This window comes from Monodelphis domestica, chromosome X (genome assembly GCF_027887165.1).
Source record: "Monodelphis domestica isolate mMonDom1 chromosome X, mMonDom1.pri, whole genome shotgun sequence".
Taxonomy (NCBI): Eukaryota; Metazoa; Chordata; class Mammalia; order Didelphimorphia; family Didelphidae; genus Monodelphis; species Monodelphis domestica.
The window spans coordinates 12408334-12422339 of record NC_077235.1 but is presented as its reverse complement, the minus strand read 5'-3'; positions in this window follow the sequence as shown (position 1 = coordinate 12422339).

Here is a 14006-nt window from a genome sequence, read left to right as displayed (position 1 = left end):
TGCAATGGGGATAAATTAGAAGCATTCCTAGTAAGATAAGGAGTGAAACAAGAATACCCATTATCACCTCTATTATATAACATTGTACTAGAAACACTAGCAGTAGCAATTAGAGAAGAAAAAGAAATTGAAGGTACTAAAAAAGGCAATGAGGAGACCAAGTTATCACTCTTTGCAGATGATATGATGGTCTACTTAAAGAATCCTAGAGAATCAACTAAGAAGCTAGTGGAAATAATCAACAATTTTAGCAAAGTTGCAGGATACAAAATAAACCCACATAAGTTATCATCATTTTTATATATTTCTAACACATCCTGTCAGCAAGAGTAGAAAGAGAAATTCCATTTAAAATCACCCTAGACAATATAAAATATTTAGGAATCTATTTGCCAAACACAGGAATTATATGAACACAATTGTAAAACACTTTCCACACAATTAAAAATAGATCTAAACAATTGGAAAAACATTAATTGCTCATGGAAAGGACGAGCTAACATAATAAAAATGACAATCCTACCCAAATTAATTTACTTATTCAGTGCCATTCCTATCAAACTAACAAGAAACCTTTTTTACCGAATTAGAAAAAAGTATAACAAAGTTCATTTGGAAGAACAAAAGATCAAGAATATCAAGGGAAATAATGAAAAAAATGTGAAGGAAGAGGGCTAGCAGTACCAGATCTTAAACTGTACTATAAAGCAGGGGTCATAAAATCAATATGGTACTGGTTAAGAGACAGAAGGCAGGATTAATGGAATAGATTTAGGGTAAATTGCCTCAGCAAGACAGTATATAATAAACCCAAAGATCTCAGCATTTGGGACAAAAATCCACTATTTGACAAAAACTGCTGGGAAAATTGGAAAACAATATGGGAGAAATTAGGTTGAGACCCAAATCTCACATCCTACACCAAGATAAACTCAGAATGGGTAAATGACTTGAATATTAAAAAAAAAGTAAACTATAAGTAAATTAGGTGAACACAATACCTATCAGATCTTTGGGAAAGGAAAGATTTCAAGACTAAGCAAGATTTGAAAAAATTACAAAATGTAAAATAAATAATTTTGACTGCATTAAATTTAAAAGGTTTTATACAAACAAGACCAATGCAACAAAAATTAGAAGGGAAGCAACAAATTGGGAAACAATCTTCATAACAAAAACCTCTGACAAAGGTGTAAATTACTCAAATATATGAGGAGCTAAATCAATTGTACAAAAGAAACTAGTCATTTCCCAATTGATAAATGGGCAAGGGACATGAATAGGCAATTTTCAGATAATGAAATCAAAACTATCAATAAGCACATGAAACAGTGTTCTAAATTTCTTATAATAAGAGAGATGCAAATCAAAACAACTCTGAGGTACCACCTCATACCTAGCAGATTGGCTAACATGACAGCAAAGGAAAGTAATGAATGTTGGAGAGGATGTGGCAAAATTGGGATATTAATGCATTGCTGGTGGAGTTGTGAACTGATCCAACCATTCTGGAGGATAATTTGGAACTATGCCCAAAGGGTGCTAAAAGTTTTTCTGCCCTTCGATCCAGCCATAATACTGCTGGGTTTATACCCCAAAGAGATAATAAGGAACAAAGACTTGTACCAAAATATTCATAGCCATGCTCTTTGTGGTGGCAAAAAATTGGAAAAGGAGGGGATGTCCTCCAATTGGGGAATGGTTGAAAAAATTGTGGTATCTGTTGGTGATGGAATACTATTGTGCTAAAAGGAATAATGAACTGGAGAAATTCAATGTGAACTGGAATGACCTCCAGGAATTGATGCAGAGTGAAAGGTGCAGAACCAGGAGAACATTGTACACAGAGACTGATACACTGTGGCACAATCAAATGTAATGAACTTCTCTACTAGCAGCAATGCACTGATCCAGGACAATTCTGAGAAACCTATAAGAAAGATCACTATCCACATCCAGAGAAAGAACTGCGGGAGTAGAAACACAGAAGAAAAACAACTGCTTGATTACATAGTTCAATGGGGATATAGGCTCTAAACAATCACCCTAGTGCAAGCATCAATAATATGGAAGTAGGTCTTGATCGATGACACATGTAAAACCCAGTGGAATTCAATGTCCATTATGGGAGGGGTTCGTGTAAGGGGAGAGAAAGAACATGAATCATATAACCATGGAAAAATATCCTAAATTAATTAATTACACACATTTTTTTAAAAAAGAGATTTCACAAGTGCAAGATGGGGGGGGGTCCTAGTAGTAGACTGGAATCTCCAAAGAGTGATGGGACAGGCAAGAAAGTTGCCAAGGTTATTTTAAAATTCAGCTCAAGGGTTTATTTACCTGGTCTCTCCTGATTCCCCTAGCTTTTTTATTCTCTCCCTAAGGCATTGTATATTTATTTTCTATTCATTTTTATCTATGAAAATGTGAAATTACCAGAGTGGCATATTATTTTTCTTTTTTTTTTATAAGTCTATTCTTTTTACTTAATTTTTTCAATTACATCAAGAAACTTTTTTCTAAATTCCCTCCTTGTTCTCCTTACCGGAAACAGTAAATAATCTGGTATAGGATATATCTGGCTGACATACAATATACATTTTCAAATTCCTCATGTCATGAAAAAAGATACAGATAACACATATAAGAAAAACTCATGAAGGAAATAAAGTGAATTGATATGATTTGGAGCATTTTTTCATATGATTATAGTTTTGATTTCTTCATCTGGGAACTGCCTGTTTATATCCTTTATCCATTTATCAATTGAGGAATGACTTGCAGTCTTATATTTTGAGTCAGTTCTCTATATATTTCAGAAATGAAGCCTTTGTCAGAGACACCTGCTATAATTTTTTTGCTCAGTTGTTTCCCTTCTAATCTTGGCTGCATTGTTTTTTTTTGTACAAAACCTTTTTAATTCGATGTAATCAAAATTACACATCCCGTAATTTTCTCTATTTCTTGTTGGGTCATAAAATCTTCCTTTATCTATAGCTCTAACAGGTAGATTATTTTATATTCTCCTAATTTGTTTTTGGAATCACCCTTTATTTCTAGATCAAGTATTCATTTTGATTTTATCTTCATCTATGTTGTGAGTTGCTGGTCTAAGTCTAGTTTCTGCCACACTGTTTGGAATGTATATTTCTTGAGGGCAGGGACCAGTTACGTTTTATATTTGTGTTTTTTATTCTTCGTAATATTGGCTAATAATGCTAGACATAGTACTTCTGATTTTATTGCAAGAGGGAGCTTCTAGTAAGGATCAAATGTACCAACACAGGTCTACTGCCTTCTCTCTAACTATAATCTTAGAAAATTTCCTTTAGCACCAACTGGCTAAGTGATTTGCTCAGGGTCACATAGCTAGTATATATTAGAGGAGAAACTTGAACCCAAATCACCTTAGTTCTGAGGCCAGATCTCTACCCACCATGATATGCTCCCTGTTTTTTGGTAAAAATGTAAGTTATGCATGTCTTGATTTCTTGGTAACTTTTTATGGACCTGTGCCACCAGAGACAGATGACGATTACCCTTCCAAGCCATTTATAAATTTTAACAGTTATTTCCTGCATGGTTGTTTTAAGAATTTGATTTTTTACTCCTCCTCTCATGACTTACTCACTTCTACATATCAGATGCAAATCGCATAAAAGTAGAAGAAAAGGAAGCAGGAGTACAATGGGGACCTCATAGTTGAGAACTTTGTTTGGAGAAAACAGCATAAGGCAAATTTAAAGCTCAACAACCCTGAGCCACACCTGCACATTGGAAGAGAGGCAAAACCTACCCAACTCTGCTATCTTAAAATTTTTGGTCATGGGCTTCTCAGATGAAAACTTCTCCTCTAGCCTGAAGTTATCACTTGTTTCTCAATACCTTAGATCTTAGTATCCTGGAGAAACTCTAGTTCCTGACCTGTGCTACACTCTGACTTGAATTCACTCTTATAATCCAATTTTAACCTTGTTCTTTTCTAGCCTCTGATCGACTGATTGCCATAATTTAAATTGTAGGCAGCCAAGTAGCACAGTGGGTACAGTGCTGTATCTGTAGTCAGGAAGATTTGAGTCCAAATTTGGCCTCAGATACTTAATAGCTATAGGACAGAGGTCAAATCACTTCAGCTTTCTCATCAGTAATAGTCAGATAATAATAGTTCCTTCTTCCCAGGATTATTATGTGGATCAAATGAGACAACATAGAGCACTTAGTAGAAATCCTTGCACATAGTAAGCACTATGTAAATTGTATCTATTAATATTATTATTATCTTTGGTACTTTAGACTACTCAAGAGGTTTCCACTTGTGAGGTCCTTATCCCTAGCCTATGTCAATGAAGATAGTCAAGCAGGCAGTAAAAGCATCAGAAGCAGTCAAGGGCTTATGTTTCAAGGACCTTTAGGTTAGAGATGGATTTCTGGATAGAAAGGACCAGTCAACCAATATCTCTTAGACATGCAGATTCAACTGGTTTTAAAAAGAAATGAAGTAGCATTAAAGGATGGATTGGTATAGATTGAACCTCTTCTAGAGGGTTAATGGAATTAAATGGGTTAAAAGCACATATGTATTTAGTGAATTCCACAAATATTTATTAAGTGCCTACTACATACAGAGAATGGTACAAGATATCAGCAGAGCTAAAATGATAAAAACAATGGAGCCTCTATATTCATGATGCTTATAGATTAGTAGGTAGATAAAATGCACAGAAAATTTAAAAAGTCACAAAATGTTAGAGCTATACAGGGATCAGAAAAATAACTACCTCAACCCCTTCATTTTACAGGTAATGGAACTGAGGATCAGCAGAAATGAAATGACTACCAAACTGATCAGTTATATATAAGGGAAAGTGTGACTTCTCAAAACCCAGGGTCATTTCTGAAGTATAAAATATAATTTCAAAGTGGGGAAAGTGGGAGAAGAATCTGGGAAGACTTCATGGGAGAGATGATGTGGGTCTTGAAGGAGGGGACAATGTTAAGAGGTGGAGATATGGGGGTGGAGTGGAAAGGAGAAGGCATGCTAGGAATGGGGAATGGCCTGGGTAGATTACAGAAAAAAGTAGAATGTGTATGGGGGACTAGACACCAGTTGAGACATTAGAGCTTACCACCTACCTTATCCAAGTGCAAATGTTGTGTTTTGCAGCAACACATGGTTTGCTCATTCTTCGTTAAATTTTAAAATGTCAACTAAAAATAATTTTCTTTAAATACTACCAATAAGAAAGCACAAGAGTTTTTTTTTTTGAGAAAACAGATGTCTAAGGAAACTTTCTTTTTCTGTAATAAGCATTTGGGACAATGCAATCCATACCCAACTCATCTATCTGCTAAGTATTCCATGTCAAAGATACCTACATTAGTACATTCCATATCACTGTCTTTGAAGCAGAAAAACTCCAAACCATGAAGAGATCTTAGCAAAACATCAAGAAACATAAATCCTATTCCCTGTACTTCTGTGATTTTGGTGACTTAGGAAGATTATATAACCACACAGTGCCTCAGTCACAGTAGCTCTCACAGAACAGCTTCTAAATTATAGAGGGCTTGGGATGGCCCATACTAATGAAGGTACAGAACATTCAGATATGAAAGTATGTATATCAAACCTATAATGAGAAACTGATTCAAGTTCCTTATGAAAAGGTGCTATTTCAAAATTTAGCATAAAACCCACCCCTCTTCCTCAATTTATTCCAGATGAAAACATTTTCACTTAGGCTATAGGATGACAGATTTAGAGCTGAAGCAAAAGAACTAAATGAGTAGTAGACAATGAGAAATATTAGACCAAAATCAAAATTCTGAAAAATTAGAACATGAAAGGGGTTTACTATAAAAAAGAATTGATGTAGAAAACAGAACATGGAAAGATAATTTTAAGAATAATCATACTTTCAAGAACAAACCAAAAAATCAGATACCTTAGTTCAGAAATTACAAAACTGCCCAGATCTATTAGAGCCATGAAGCAAAGCAGAAAGAGGAAAAATCTGCTGATCATCTCCATAAAAGAACTCTAAATTGAAAATACCTAGGAATGTATCAGTCAAACTATGTCTATGTCAATTAAAAATAACAAAAAATCAGAAAGAAATAAAATATCAAGGAACAACAGTAAGGATCACATGAGATGATGCTGAAATTAATTCAAAGGATAGGAACTCTTAGAATAGAGTACAACACAAGGAAAAAGTTAAAGATTTACAATTGAGAATAATTTACCTCACAAAACTTAATATATTCCTAGAGCAAGAATTAAAAAGTATTAATAAGCACATGAAAAAGTGTTCTAAATCTCTTATAATCAGAGAGATGCAAATCAAAACAACTCTGAAGTATCACCTCCCACCTAGGATACTGGCTAACATGACAGCAAAGGAAAGTAATGAATGTTGGAGAGGATGTGGCAAAGTTGGGACATTAATGCATTGCTGGTGTAGTGGTGAATTGATCCAACCATCCTGGAAGGCAATGTGGAACTATGACCAAAGGATGCTAAAAGACTGTCTACCCTTTGATCCAGCCATAGCACTGCTGGGTTTATACCCCAAAGAGATAATAAGGAAAAAGACTTTTACAAGAATATTCATAGCTGCGCTCTTTGTGGTGGCAAAAAATTGGAAAATCAGGGGATGCCCTTCAATTGGAGAATGGCTGAACACATTGTGGTATCTGTTGGTGATGGAATACTATTGTGCTCAAAGGAATAACAAACTGGAGAAATTCCATGGGAACTGGAATGGCCTCCAGGAACTGATGCAGAGCGAAAGGAGCAGAACCAGGAGAACATTGTACACAGAGACTGACACACTGTGGTACAATTGAACATAATGGACTTCTCCATTAGTGGCAATGCAGTGATCCTGAACAACTTGGAGGGATCTACGAGATAGATCTTGATCCACATCCAGAGGAAACACTGTGGGACTAGAAACACCAGAGAAAAACAACTGCTTGATTGCATGGGTTGAGGGGATATGGCTGGGGATGTAGACTCGAAATGAACATCCTAATGCAAACAGCAACAACATGGGAATAAGTTTTGATCAAGGACACAAGAAATACCCAGTGAAATTGCACGTCGGTTACACAAAGGGTGAGGAGAGGGGAGGGAGGGAAATAAAATGATTCTTGTAACAAAGGAATAATGTTCTAAATTGACTAAATAATTTAAAAAAGAAAATAAAAAAAGAAAACATTAAAAATATAATCCTAGAGCAGGGAAAATGAATCTTTATTAAAATAAATAACTCTGAAGAACCTTTGTGAAAATTCCATAATTACAGAGAATCTTTGAAATACATATACAGAAGACAAGGAAAGCTTTATAAGGTGAACATATTTGGCCAATGAGAAGGGCCTAAATGATAAACTACTTATATTGTAACTGGTTAATTTAGAATTCAATGATGAGAGAGGAGAGTTAAGAAAGACAAAGAGAAGACCTAAAACTTCTACTATACTCTTTGGCTTATTTTATAAGAGGAAAGAAAATGCAGTGAAAATAAGGAGGAAGGGGATGACTATTTCACATAATGGGGTTCATGAAGACAAGAGTACATTAATTAATTTATTTTTGAAAATTTTATTTAGTCAATTTAGTACATTATTCCTTGCTTACAAGAATCATATTATTTCTCTCCCTACCCTCCCCCAACCCTTCCTATAGCCAACCTTCAATTCCACTGGCTTTTATATGTGTCCTTGATCAAAACCTATTTCTGTGTTGTTGATGTTTGTTCAGTCATTCCTCAATTGGAGGGCATCTCCTCATTTTCCAATTTTTTTGCCACCACAAAGAACACAGTTAGGATTATTCGTGTAAAGGTCTTTCTCCTTATCTCTCTGGGGTATAAACCCAGCAGTGCTATGGCTGGATCAAAGGGTCGACAGTCTTTTATCGCCCTTTGGGCATAGTTCCAAATTGCCCTCCAGAATGGTTAGATGAATTTACAGTTCCACCAGCAATGCATTAATGTCCCAACTTTGCCACATCCTCTCCAGCATTCATTACTTTCCTTTGCTGTCATATTAGCCAATATCCTAGGTGGTAGGTGATACCTCTGAGTTGTTTTGATTTGCATCTCTCTGATTATAAGAAATTAAGAACACTTTTTCATGTGCTTATTAATAGTTTTGATTTCATTATCTGAAAATTGCCTAGTCAGGTCTCCAGTTCATTTATCAATTTGGGAATGGCTTGATTTTTTAATACAACTGAATGAGCTCTTTATAAATTTGAGTAATTAGACCTTTGTCAGAGGTTTTGTTATGAAGATTTCCCCCCTATTTGTTGCTTCACTTCTAAAATTGGTTACATTGATTTAGTTCATACAAAACCTTTTTAATTTAATGTAATCAAAATTATTTATTTTATATTTTGTGATTTTTTTTGCTCTTGCTTGGTTTTAAAACCTTTCCTTTTCCAAATATCTGACATGTATACTATTCTGTGTTCACCTAATTTACTTACAGTTTTCTTCTTTATATTCAAGTTATTCAACCATTCTGACTTTATTTTAGTGTAGGGTGTGAGATGTTGTTTCAAATCCAATCTCTTCCATACAGTCTTCCAATTTTTTGAGCAGTTTTTTTATCAAATGGTGGATTTTGGTCCTCAAACCTGGGATTCTTGGGCTGATCATAGACTGTCTTACTGAGGTCACTTACTGCAAGTCTATTCCACTGATCCTCCTTTCTGTCTGTTAACTAGTACCATATCATTTTGATGACCACTGCTTTATAGTAAAGTTTGAGATCTGATACTGCAAGGCCACCTTCCTTTGCATTTTTTTTCATGATTTCTCTGAATATCCTTGATCTTTTGTTCTTCCAAATGAACTTTGTTTTGTTTTGTTTTTTCTAATTCAGCAAAAAAGTTTTTTGGTAGTTCAATGGGCATGGCACTAAATAAATTAGTTTGGGTAGGATTGTCAATTTTATTATGTTAGAATGTCCTACCCATGAGCAATGGATGTTTTCCCAATTATTTAGATCTAGTTCTAAATGTGTGAAGTGTTTTGCAGTTGTGTTCATATAGTTACTGTGTTTGTCTTGGCAAATAGATTCCTAAGTATATCATCTAGGGTGATTTTAAATGGAATTTCTCTCTCTACTCTAACTACCAGGATGTGTTGGAAATATATAGAAATGATGATTACTTTTGTGGGTTTATTTTGTGTCCTGAAACTTTGATAAATTGTTGATTATTTCTTCTCTAGGATTCTTTAGGTAGACTCATATCATCTGCAAAGAGTGATAGCTTGGCCTCCTCATTGCCAATTTTAATATCTTCAATTTCTTTTTCTTCTCTAATTGCTACTGCTACTGTTTATAGGACAATGTTAAATAATAGAAGTGATAATGGGTATCCGTTTTTCACTCCTGATCTTATTGGAAAGGCTTCTAGTTTATCCCCATTGCAGATGATATTTGCTGCTGGCTTTAGATAGATACTGTTTCTTATTTTGAGGAAAGGACCTTCTATTCCTATACTTTCTAGTGTTATCAATAGGAATGAGTGTTGTATTTTGTGAAGGCTTTTTCTGCATCTGTTGAGACAATCATTAATTAAATTATGTGGATGATTTTCCTAATATTGAACCATCCTTGCATTTCCTGGTATAAATACCACCTGATCATAATGAATAACCCTTGTGATCACTTGCTGGAATCTTCTTGCTAGTATTGTATTTAAGATTTTTGCATCTATGTTCATTAAGGAAATTGGTCTATAGTTTTCTTTCTCTTCTTTTTACCTGCCTGGCTTTGGAATCAGTACCATATTTGTATCATTACAGGAATATGGTAGAATTCCTTCATTGTTTATTCTGTCAAATATTTTGTATAATGTTGGGATTAGTTGTTCTTTGAATGTGTGATAGAATTCATTTGTGAATCCATCTGGACCTGGGGATTTTTTCTTAGGAAGTTCTTTGATGGCTTGTTCAATTTCTTTTTCTGATATGGGGTTATTTAGATATTCTATTTCTTCTTCTGTTAATCTAGGCAAAAAATATTTATCCATATCACCAAAATTGCCATATTTATTGCCACAAAATTGAGTATAATTTTAAGGATTGACTTAATTTCCTCCTCATTAGAGGTGAAGTCTCCCTTTTCATCTTTGATAATGTTAATCTGGTTTTCTTCTTTCCTTTTTTTAATTTGATCAGTATTTTGTTTATTTTATTTTTTTCCAAAGTACCAGTTTCTAGTCTTATTTATTAAATCAATAGTTCTTTGACTTTCAATTTTATTAATTTATTCATTAATTTTTATGATCTCTAATTTAGTTTTCATCTGATGATTTTTAATTTGTTCACTTTCTAGTTTTTTAATTTGCATGCCCAATTCATTGGCCTCTACCCTCCCTAATTTGTTAATATATGAACTCAAGGATATAAATTCTCCCTCCCCCAAGTACTGCTCTGGCTGCATCCCAATGTCTCATGATTGTTATTTTATTTTATTATTTGTTATTTTATTCTATGAAATTATTAATAATTTCTATGATTTGTTCTTTAACTGATTTTGGAGAATCATATTACTTAATTTCCAGTTAATTTTTGATTTGCCTCTCCATGTCCCTTACTAATTATTTTTTTTTATTGCATTGTGATCTGAAAATGTTACATTTATTATTTCTGCTCTCTTTCACTTCTTTGCAATGCTTTTTGCCCTAGTACATGGTTAATCTTTGTGAATGTACCATGTTCTACTGAAAAGATGGTGTATTCCTTTTTGTCCATATTTATTTTTCTCCACATATATTGTCTTATGTCTGGGCATTTCATCCTATACAGTTTGTCACTGTTCCCTCTCAGTATAATTCTTCTAGCTACCCAGGTGATAATAACAATTTTTAAGAGTTACCAATATCCTCTTTTCTAATAGGGATACATAGCATTTTAACTTATTGGGTCCATTAAAAAATAATTTTTGTTTTGTTTTTGTTTTTCCCCCTTTCTTAATTACCTTTTGATGATTCTCTTGAGCTCTGTGTTTGGGCATCAAATTTTCTATTCAGGTCTGGTATTTTCTTTACAAATGCTTCGAAGTCTTCTATTTTATTAAATTACTATACTTTCCCCTGCAAGAATATAGTCAGTTTTGCTGAGTAGTTGATTCTTGGTTACAGACGTAGTTCCCTTGCTTTTCAGAATATCATATTCCATTCCTTATAGTCCTTCATTGTAGATGCAGCCAGATCCTGAGTTATACAAACAGTAGTTCTATGGCATCTGAATGACTTCTTCTTAGCAACTTATAATATTTTTTCCTTGAGCTGGTAGTTTTTTAATTTGGCTACAACATTCCCTTCGTGTTGTCAGCTGGGGATTAAGTACAAGAGGTGATCTGTGGATTCATTCAATCTCTACTTTTCCCTCTTGCTCTAGAATGCCGGGGCAGTTTTATTGGATAATTTCCTGTAGAATGATGTCCAGGCTTTTTCTTTTGTTGTGATCTTCTGGTAGACCAATGATTCTTAAGTTGTCTCTCCCGGACTTGTTTTCTAAATTTTCTTTTTTTGTGGATGAAGTGTTTCATATATTCCTTAATGTTTTCATTCTTTTGATTTTGTTTTATAGTTTCCTGCTGTCTTATGAAATCATTTGCTTCCAGTTGCTGTATTTTAGTTTTTAAAGACTGAATTTCATCCCCAGCTTTTTGGTCATCCTTCTCCTTCTGGTCTGATTTTCTTTGGAGGTCATCTTTCATCTCCTTTGCCTCATTTTCAAGCTGATTAATTTTGGCATTTAAGACACTATATTCTGTTTCCAGATGCTTTATTTTTGCTTTTTAAGTTCTTTTCCTACTTTTCTTCAGCTTCTCTTGTTTTTTTGAATTGTATTTTGAGTTCTTCCAAAACCTGTGCCCAATTTGTTGTTTTTGCTTGGTGTTCCTTGATATTTCTGTTTCATTTCCTCTTTGTTCATTGCCTGGATAGAAGCTGTTGATCGTAATTTCTTTTTTCTTTTTCTGTTGTTTACTCATATTTCCCCCTTTCTCTCTTCCCCCTCGTATTTGCCTGTAGTCTTGATTCTCTCATTTTGTGCTGGATTTTTGAAGTTGGGCTGTTCTGTCCTGAAGGGTCTTCTTCTGTTTTGCTGTTTGATCAGGTAGTCTGATTTTCCCTGGCTGACAGAAGAAACTGAAAAGGAGCTGGGCTTCCTGCCCTGTTTTCAAGGTTGTTCCTATATTTTGTTGCAGCCATTGCCCTTGGAGATTAGTCTGTGGGGGCAGAGTATTGGAGTTTGAGTTTCCCTTCCCTCTAAAGGCTTCTTATTGATGAGACTGAGCCCGGGTGGAGTTGATCTGCAAATCTGGCTGTGCCCTAAGGCCAAAACCTCCAGAAAGGAGTGGGGGGCAAGATGGAATGTTTAGGCTGTGACTGGACTAACTACTCTGTGCTTCTCCCCCAACTGTCTCCATACCACCTGTGTTCTAAGCCTTGAGCCTGGCACAGCTTTGCCAGCATGGTTCTCCCTCTGGAAGAGCCCGTGCCCACCCAGAGATTTCAGGCACTGCTGGAGAATCAGAGCTGTAGATGGGGGAGGGATCCTGAGACCTTCCTTCTTCCTTCCCCTTAAACCTGCATGCTTTATAGTTCAGGCTTTTTGGAGGGCATACCTTTTAATTTTGTCCAGGAGGAGGGTTTCCTAGCTCTATCCTGTTGTTAGATTTGGTTTTCAGACCCCTCGAAGCATTATGTTTTTGATTTGTGAGGAAGGGTTTGAGGAAATCTGAACTTTTGCTGCCTCTAAGTCACCATCTTGACTCTGTCTCAAGATATCAAGAGTACATAAATTTAGAGGAAAGAGTAGGGAAAGGAGCACCATATGAACTCTTAGCATTATATGAACAATCAAAAAGAGTTAACATACACACATACATACACACACACGTACATGCAGAGCTTATACGCTCACACACTTAAGTCAATAGGGAAACAAGTAAGCAGCATCTATGTTAAAATCTACAGATAGTTTTATCTAAAATGGAGAAGTGAAAGGAGTCTTTCAGTAAGATAAAGTGAGGATACTGGCTGCCACTACTAGTACTTTAAAGCCTTCTGGAAATGGTAAGACCAGAAATGGAACCAATGTAGGCAAAAAAGAAATAAAACTGTTGCTTTTTAAAGATGCTCTGATAGCCTACTTAAGAAGTCTATCGATTAGACTCAAATGAACTGAAACAAATAATTACTGTGGCAAAGTGACAAGATATTTTTAAAAAGCTAAAAACCAACAAGGCTAACAAAATCCTGGCTCTCTCATAGCCCTGGGAGGTTACCATTCACTCTGACCTTACTGGATATTGTTTTGGGGAACTTTTGCCTTCTTCCTTTCCCTTCTACCCTTCTCACAGTGGCCAAACTGCAAATACAAGAATTTTGAGGCATCAGGTACTACATTTATTGATTAGACAAAATATCCTTCAAGAAGCCTCTGAGTTTTGTAACCCATATATAATAAGCATATGGCCTATTTCCCCTGGGTGTGGCAGCTAGTTTATCACAATTCACTCATTCACAGGAAAACTGATTTTGAATATAGAAAGGCATTTTATGAGAAGGATCTAATCACCTCTCCAATTTATTTTTTTAAATTTTAAATTTTTGATATTATTAAATTAAAAAACATATTCAATTAATGTGAACATTTTCATACACAAAGAACAGATTAAGAGGTTTGTATATGAATCTATAAGTCTTAATTATATAGAGTTTGTGGGTTTTTTGAAAGAAATAATAGTTATATTAAGAACTAATATTTCTATAGCACTTATTATGTGTCAGGTACTGGGATGTTGCAAATATGTTCCCATTTCATTCTCACAACAAGCCTGAGGTGCAGGAGATATTATTAATTCTCATTTTACAGATGAGGAAACTAAGGCAACTAAGAGTTGACCAGAATATAACAAATTCAACATTACAGTTCCAAAGTGGTTCCATGTGTTGGTATCTCCTTTTA